Genomic DNA, 8,945 nt, shown 5'->3' with positions numbered 1-8,945 from the left:
GCGCATGGTGATTTTTTGCGTCGGTGTAATAGCTAATCTCATCTACTTGGCATGTGATGAGCGCTTTTAGCTATGCGTTGGTTTGGACGCGCTGATCCCCTTATTACATGGGGTGTTAGTGTAGCGCATCCAACCGCGGGTTAACCTGTGCGCGAGCCTGAGCGTACAAATTTGCATCAGCTTGACAAAGTGTAATCCTGTTTCCCCTAGGGCCATAAAAGTATTTTTTTAAATCAGGGCTCTCTTCTCTATCATATCTCCTCCAGCTGCAGATCCCAGAAGGGGGAGTACTTGCTCTGAGGGGGGAGGAAATCCTTCTTGGCCTGGGTGCTGGTGTATTTCTCCTTAAGTATGTGTCTCTCTCTGGTACGGTACTTCCTCAGGGACAGATAGGCTGGACACAGAGTAGATGTTCAAATAAAATTTAATGATTATTTCCAAATGTCAATCATAGTCCAGTAACTTTTCACAAATGAAACAACATTAGAACTATTTACATAGTCTCTTCCTACAGTTCTACAAGCACTAATACTAAATTATCTAGACTACTATATCTTACTGTACCTAGGGCTACAATCCATCCTGTACAGATGATACAAAATTTAGCAGCACATATTATAACTCGTTCACATGTAAGAGATCATATAACTCCTGTTTCGTCTGCATTCTGGCAGGTCAGTCTCCACCAGTGGGTTATGTACCTCTGCCAGCAGATGGAGACGGAACAAAAGTCATGGAAAAGCAGAATGGAAATACAAACAAAAAACAAACTTTGAAATGTTTGTATGCTACTGCCAGAAGTCTAAGAAGTAAGATGGGAGAATTAGAATGTATAGCAGTGAATGATGACATAGACTTAATTGGCATCTCAGAGACATGGTGGAAAGAGGATAACCAATGGGACAGTGCTATACCGGGGTACAAATGATATCGCAATGACAGCGAGGAGCACCCGGGAGGCGGTGTGGCGCTTTATGTCCAGGATGGCATAGAGTCCAACAGGATAAACAGCCTGCATGAGACTAAATGCACAATTGAATCTTTATGGGTAGAAATCCCTTGTGTGTTGGGGAAAAGTATAGTGATAGGAGTATACTGCCATCCACCTGGTCAAGATGGTGAGACGGACAGTGAAATGCTAAGAGAAATTAGGGAAGCTAACCAAATTGGGAGTGCGATAATAATGGGAGATTTCAATTACCCCAGTACTGACTGGGGTAAATGTATCATTGGGACACACTAGAGAGATAACGTTCCTGGATGGAATAAATGACATTTTTATGGAGCAATCGGTTCAGGAACCGACGAGAGAGGGAGCAATTTTAGATCTAATTTTCAGTGGAGCAGAGAGGTAACAGTGGTGGGGCCATATGACAATAGTGTTCATAATATGAGCAAATTTGAATTAATGGATCAACTTGGTGGGGGTGTGGCACTTTATGTCCGGGAGGGTATAGAGTCCAACAGGATAAAGATCATACAAGAGACTAAATGCTCAGTAGAATCTATGGGGCGGATTTTCAGAGCCCTGCTCGCCTAAATCCGCCCAAATCCGGGCGGATTTAGGCGAGCAGGGCCCTGCGCGCCGGTGAGCCTATTTTACATAGGCCTACCGGCGCGCGCAGAGCCGTCCCGGGGTTTTCGGAGGGGGGCGTGTCGGGGATGTGTCAGGGGCGGGACCGAGCGCAGCGGCGTTTTCGGGGTGTGTCGGCAGCGTTTTGGGGGCGGGTACGGGGGCGTGGCTACGGCCCGGGGCGGTCTGGGGGCGTGGCCGCGCCCTCCGTACCCACCCCCAGGTCGCGTCCCGGTGCGCAAGAGGCCCGCTGGCGCGCGGGGATCCCCCAACAAAGGTAAGGGGGGGGCTTAGACAGGGCCGGGTTGGTGGGTTAGGTAGGGGAAGGGAGGGGAAGGTGAGGGGAGGGCAAAAGGAAGTTCCCTCCGAGGCCGCTCCGATTTCGGAGCGGCCTCGGAGGGAACGGGGGTAGGCTGTGCGGCTCGGCGCGCGCCGGCTATACAAAATCAATAGCCTTGCGCGCGCCGATCCAGGTTTTTAGCAGATACGCGCGACTCCGCGCGTATCTACTAAAATCCAGCTTACTTTTGCTTGCGCCTGATGCGCCAGCAAAAGTAGGCCAATTCGCGCTATTTGAAAATCTACCCCTATATGGGTAGAAATCCCATGTGTGTTGGGTAAGTGTATAGTGATAGGAGTATACTACCGTCCACCTGGACAAAATGGTCAGACAGATGATGAAATGCTAAGAGAAATCAGAGAAGCAAACCAATTTGGCAATGAAATAATAATGGGAGATTTCAATTACCCCAATATTGACTGGGTAAATGTAACATCAGGACTTGCTAGAGACATAAAGTTCCTGGATGTAATAAATGATTGCTTCATGGAGCAATTGGTTCAGGAACCCACAAGAGAGGGAGCTATTTTAGATTTAATTCTTAGTGGAACGCAATATTTGGTGAGAGAAGTAACGGTGGTGGGGCCACTTGGCAATAGTGATCATAACATGATCAAATTTAAACTAATAACTGGAAGGGGGACAATAAGTAAATCTGCAGCTCTAACACTAAATTTTAAAAAGGGAAACTTTGATAAAATGAGGAAAATAGTTAGAAAAAAACTGAAAGGTGCAGCTGCAAAGGTTAAAAGTGTTCAACAGGCATGGACATTGTTTAAAAATACAATCCTAGAGGCGCAGTCCATATGTATTCCGCGCATTAAGAAAGGTGGAAGGAAGGCAAAACGATTACCGTCATGGTTAAAAGGTGAGGTGAAAGAGGCTATTTTAGCCAAAAAACATCCTTCAAAAATTGGAAGAAGGATCCATCTGAAGAAAATAGGATAAAACATAAGCATTGTCAAGCTAAGTGTAAAACATTGTTAAGACAGGCGAAGAGAGAATTTGAAATGAAATTGGCCACAGAGGCAAAAACTCATAATAAAAACTTTAAAAAATATATCCAAAGCAAGAAACCTGTGAGGGAGTCGGTTGGACCATTAGATGACAGAGGGGTTAAAGGGGCTCTTAGGGAAGATAAGGCCATTGCAGAAAGACTAAATTAATTCTTTGCCTCCGTGTTTACTAATGAGGATGTTGGGGAGATACCAGTTCCGGAAATGGTTTTCAGGGGTGATGAGTCAGACGAACTGAACGAAATCACTGTGAACCTGGAAGATGTAGTAGGCCAGATTGACAAACTAAAGAGTAGCAAATCACCTGGACCGGATGGTATGCATCCTAGGGTACTGAAGGAACTAAAAAATGAAATTTCTGACCTATTAGTTAAAATTTGTAACCTATCATTAAAATCATCCATTGTACCTGAAGACTGGAGGGTGGGCCAATGTAACCCCAATATTTAAAAAAGGCTCCAGGGGCGATCCGAGTAACTATAGACCAGCGAGCCTGACTTCAATGCCGGGAAAAAATAGTGGAAAACTATTCTCAAGAACAAAATTGTAAAGCATATAGAAAGACATGATTTAATGGGACACAGTCACATGGATTTACCCAAGGGAGGCTTGCCTAACAAATCTGCTTCATTTTTTTGAAGGGGTTAATAAACATGTGGATAAAGGTGAACCGTTAGATGTAGTGTATTGGATTTCAGAAGGCGTTTGACAAAGTCCCTCATGAGAGGCTTCTACGAAAACTAAAAAGTCATGGGATAGGAGGCGATGTCCTTTTGTGGATTTCAAGCTGGTTAAAAGACAGGAAACAGAGAGTAGGATTAAATGGTCAATTTTCTCAGTGGAAAAGGGTAAACAGTGGAGTGCCTCAGGGATCTGTACTTGGACCGGTGCTTTTCAATATATATATAAATATATATATATATATATAAATGATCTGGAAAGGAATACGACGAGTGAGGTTATCAAATTTGCAGATGATACAAAATTATTCAGAGTGGTTTAAATCACAAGCGGATTGTGATACATTACAGGAGGACCTTGCAAGACTTGAAGATTGGGCATCCAAATGGCAGATAAATTTAATGTGGACAAGTGCAAGGTGTCACAAACAAAGGAGAGAGGAGACTCAACTCACTCAATGAATCTAACAAACGAACTGTCGACAAACTTATTATCCAACCATTAATTACCCAACAAATGACAATATCATCAAGATTATTGCTCTAGTGTTGTAATCTGCAGCCTCTCGCCACGCAATGGGCCGCAGACTGTTGTCAGCTTACAGAGCTTCTTTTTTATAATCATTTACTGTCATTTGTCCACCCACCAAATACCTTTATTCAAAAACAGTTCTATAACCATGTCAATCTTTTCAATTATTCAGCCTTATGCAGAACAGAACGTTCTTTCAATGTCAAGTTCAAAAAAATTGAATACTTAGCCGTAAATTTTTCATCGAGCAGCTACAATGCTTTGCTGTTCAATTTGACCGTCCCAACATGTTTCGACTGAAGTATCAGTCTTCTTCAGGGGAATTATAATATCTCGAATCAGGCCAAAATATTCCGTGTACCCTGAAAGTTAAAAACCATAAATTAAAACCACTCAAAGCAGACCCACACACCCCTTCTTATAAAGAAAAATCCTAGTGTAAACTATAATCCACTATTAAGCTTCAGGAGATATACTCCACTTACCCGGACCAAGCTACAGGTCTCACTGGGGATTCAAAATGGCGCCTCAGCGTCCCAGTTAATCTCTACAGCCATATCGCTCTGAGATTTAAGCACATCCCACTTATTCCGACACCCGAAATCCGGATCATCTAAACCAAATGAACTCCAATTCCCACATTCTACACTCTTGAAACGCCGCGGGTTTTTTCAAACACTGACCAGTCAATGTCTTTGTTTAATCCATTTGGATCTACCGTGTTCAAGTAATAAATCCATTTTTGCTCTCTTTGAAGTAGGTAACCATCAAAATCACCTCCGTGGCTCTTAGGCAGAGGTTTTTCTATCACGGCAAATCTTAAAACATCAAACGTATGCAAATGTGAAAGGCAGTGTTGTACTACCGGCGCTTCAACCTTGCCGCGTGTAATGGCACTCCTGTGCTCAATCATGCGGGTCTTTAAACAACGTTTGGTTTTGCCAATATATAAATGGGGGCATGGGCACCATAACCCCATAAATCACACCCTTAGACTCGCAGTTAGTAAGTGATCGAAGCTGAAATTTGCCATTAGCAAAAAACGGTAGAACACTACCTGCAAAAGATTGAGTACACACAGTGCAATTCCACAAGGAAAGTGTCCTTAATCCCGAAATCTCTGATCTCTCTCATCATTCTTTTCCTCTGCGAAGTCTGAGTGTACTATCATGTCTCTCAGGTTTCTCCCATGCTTAAAGGCAAACCTTGGAAGCTCATTGAACCCTTCATGTAAATGTAGAATGTGCCAAATTTTTTTTATGATGTTCTGAACTTTGTATACTTGTGACAAGAACGGCAACACACAAACCAACCTGTTATTATCATGTTGTAAATTCTTAGGCAAAAACAGTAAGTCTCTATTGATCCAACGTGCTCGTTTGTAAGCCCTCCTAACAATCTGAGGTGGGTAACCTCTTTGCTGGAAATTCTGGCTCATCACTTGGGCTTTCGATTTATACTCTTTGATGTCTGAGCAAAGTCTTCTTAATCTCAAAAATTGACCATACGGTAAATTATTACGCAGATGGTAGGGATGACAGCTGTCATACCGCAGCAATGTATTTCTATCAGTCGGCTTACGATATATAGAAAAATTCAAACCCACAGGTTGTAACATGGATTAAAATATCCAGATATGCAACTTGACGCTTATTGAAGTTATACGTAAACTTCAAATTATTATCACAACCTTCCAACCATTCCATAAATATTGTGAATTCACTAAGCTCACCCTCCCATACCACCAGAATATCGTCAATATATGCTCTCCATAATTTTATGTGGTTATTAAAGGGATTGTCTTTCACACATTTTTCTTCGAATTCCCCATGTATAAGTTAGCCACGTCAGGCGCCATCGTGGCACCCATAGCCATCCCTTTCTTTTTGAAGGAAAAACTCCTTATTGAACATGAAAAAGTTTTGTCCAAGGCTATCGTGCCAAAGTTGTTAAAAATGTGGATGGAATACGAGATGTCACTTCACTCAAGTGCAAGGTGTTGCATATAGGGAAAAATAACCGTTGCTGTAGTTACACGATGTATAGGGGGGAATAGCCACTGCCATTAATTGCATCAGTAGCATGGGATCTTTTTAGTGTTTGGGTAATTGCCAGGTTTCTTGTGGCCTGGTTTGGCCTCTGTTGGAAACAGGATGCTGGGCTTGATGGACCCTTGGTCTGACCCAGCATAGCAATTCTTATGTTCTTATGTTCTTAAACAAGTTAGACTGTTTGTATTTTTAAATGGTCAGTCAGTAAGGCAGCTAGTAAGCAGAACTGAGTGTTTGTATTAAAAAAAAAAAAAAGTACGAGGGCGCAGAGATTGAGACGCAGACCATCGTACCTGCAACAGCTGTTTGAGCCTCCGGGGGGTGAGAGGACTTCCCCGACGGCATTTCTCCAGCTGCAGCGGACCGACGTCGTGACGTCGAAGGGCGGCCCCGGAGGTGGAACCCGGAAGTGCCCCATTTAAGCGGGGTGCTCTGCGGCGTGCAGCAGAGCCGGCGCACCACTAAAGCCGCGTGCGGCATAACGGCTTAGCCCGAATTCGTCAGGACTTCGGCAGTTTTCCATACTTGTGCTTGGTCTATTATTAAGGTATCGATGTTTTTTCCTTAAGATTTATTTTCTCTCTCTGATTAGTCATCTGTTGCACGAAAAGTTTGTTGGCACCATAGACTGGGCAAATTTTGCAGATTGTTCTGGTTACTGTTTCTAATTAGATAAATGCCTCCTAAACGAAAAGGGAAGGTGAGGGTGTTTCCCTCACTTCCATTGCCCTCACCAATACAACAGGAAATCAGCAGATTTTTGCTCTCACCTGCTTTAAAAGAAGGAGAAACCAAGGAATCTGATGTGTCACTCATTCAGGGAGGAATGCGTGAGCCGGCAGATGAGGCTTCCCTTAGCCCAAATACCGGCGTTCCACCTGCTCAAAGACTGTGGGAGACAAGTCCTGAGGGAGCTTCAACCGGGGTCATTGGAACTAGCCCTAAAGTGGGAAATTTAATATCCCGCAATAATGGTCTAGCTGGAGAAGAGGCACCTGACTCCATGAGTGTAACTCCAGGTAGTGGAGTGGGGGACCTGGAGTTAAGAACCCCCTTCGGTGGGAATAATGATCAATTAACCCATGGTATAAATCCAGCATCTCCCACTCGTCCAGCAGTGGTTACACTTGACATTTTATGGGAAATGATGGCGGGAATGTTATCCAATATTAAGGGGTTAGAAGGGAAAGTAGATGCGTTAACATCTGGGAATCAACAAGATGTATTGCATATTCAGAAACAAATTAAGGAGTCAGCTGACAGGATAAAAGGTTTAGAAGATTTGCAAAGGAAAAATCAGGAATTTCAAGCAGCTGTTGCTAAAGACAGGGAAATTATTACTAGAAGATTGGAAACTCTAGAGAACCGTGCCAAACGATATAATTTAAGATTTTTAAATTTCCCTAGAGTGATTGGGGAATTACCTTCAATCACTCTGAAAAATTTTTTTCCCCTATATACTTGGCATTGTCTCTGGTGAATCCTTAATGGTAATTAATTGTTATTTTTTACCTAAGTCTAGAAATATAAATAATAGATCTGATATGATGTTTCAAGGAGACCTCACCAATTTTTTTTAGAGTCTAGTGCTCAAATTATTGATTGGGGAACCCTATTGGTAAATTTTTCCTCAATTAAAGATATTAATCTAATAATGAAGAATTATTTTCAAAAAATATCCTGTCAACTACCTAGGTAAACCAATTAAGATTTTCCCAGATTTGGCATTTTCCACACAATTGAGAAGGAAAGCCTTCTTGGCCCTTTGCCAGGAGGTAATTACTTTGGGTTTTTCTTTCACATTACGATTTCCTTGTAAATGTTTGTTAAAAAAACAAAATGATATATTTATTTTCTTTGTACCCAAACAATTAAAGGATTTTATAGAACAGAGGAAACTCCCGGCCTCATCCCCTATGTCGAGTCAACAAGAAATAGTAGTGTAGCAGGCACTATGTAGATGCCCTTTAAATTAGGATTTTTCGAGGTATGCTCACCTATATTTTCTAACTACAGTGTAACACGCTCTCAATTATGTTTAATACTAATGGTATTGGGTCTTCAGCTGTAGATTTTATATTTGGTTCATTAAGTAATTTGATTTTCTTTGATTTAAAAGTTGAATACCAATCCATGTATTTCTAAATGCAAACTTGACTTAAATGTTTGTATGTTTGAAAATGAGAAATAAATTAAAAAAAAAAAGTAGCCAGAAACTAGAAATAAGCTAGGAGCAGTGTATACCTAAGCAAAAAGATTGAAAAGTTCAGTTCAGTTACTCACCTTGGAAAGGTGTTGAGGTAGTGTGATTTGGTTTGATTAGGTACCAACATTTGATAATCAAGAGAGCAGTGAGTCACTCTGGCTGACTAACTGAAGTTAGACTGTTTGGTTAATGTAAATCAGTTACTTACTATCTCAGATAATGGAGGCATTCCATGAAGTTAGCAAATAGCTCATTTAAAACAAATAGAAGAAAATTCTTTTTCACTTAGCACATAGTTAAGCTCGGGAATTCATTGCCAGAGGAAGTGGTTACGGCACTTAGTGTCACTGGGTTTAAAAAAGGTTTGGATAAGTTCCTAGAGGAAAAAATCCATAAATTGCTATTAATCAGTAAGGAATAGTAGCTTGAGTGAGATTTAATATTGCTTATCTGCCAGGTACTTGTGACTTGGATTAGCTCTATTGGAAACAGGACACTGGGCTTGATCGACCCTTGGTCTGACTCAATATGGCATATCTTATATTTT

The sequence above is a fragment of the Rhinatrema bivittatum genome, chromosome 1 (assembly GCF_901001135.1).
Source record: "Rhinatrema bivittatum chromosome 1, aRhiBiv1.1, whole genome shotgun sequence".
Classification (NCBI taxonomy): domain Eukaryota; kingdom Metazoa; phylum Chordata; class Amphibia; order Gymnophiona; family Rhinatrematidae; genus Rhinatrema; species Rhinatrema bivittatum.
Note: the sequence above shows the minus strand (reverse complement) of the source record.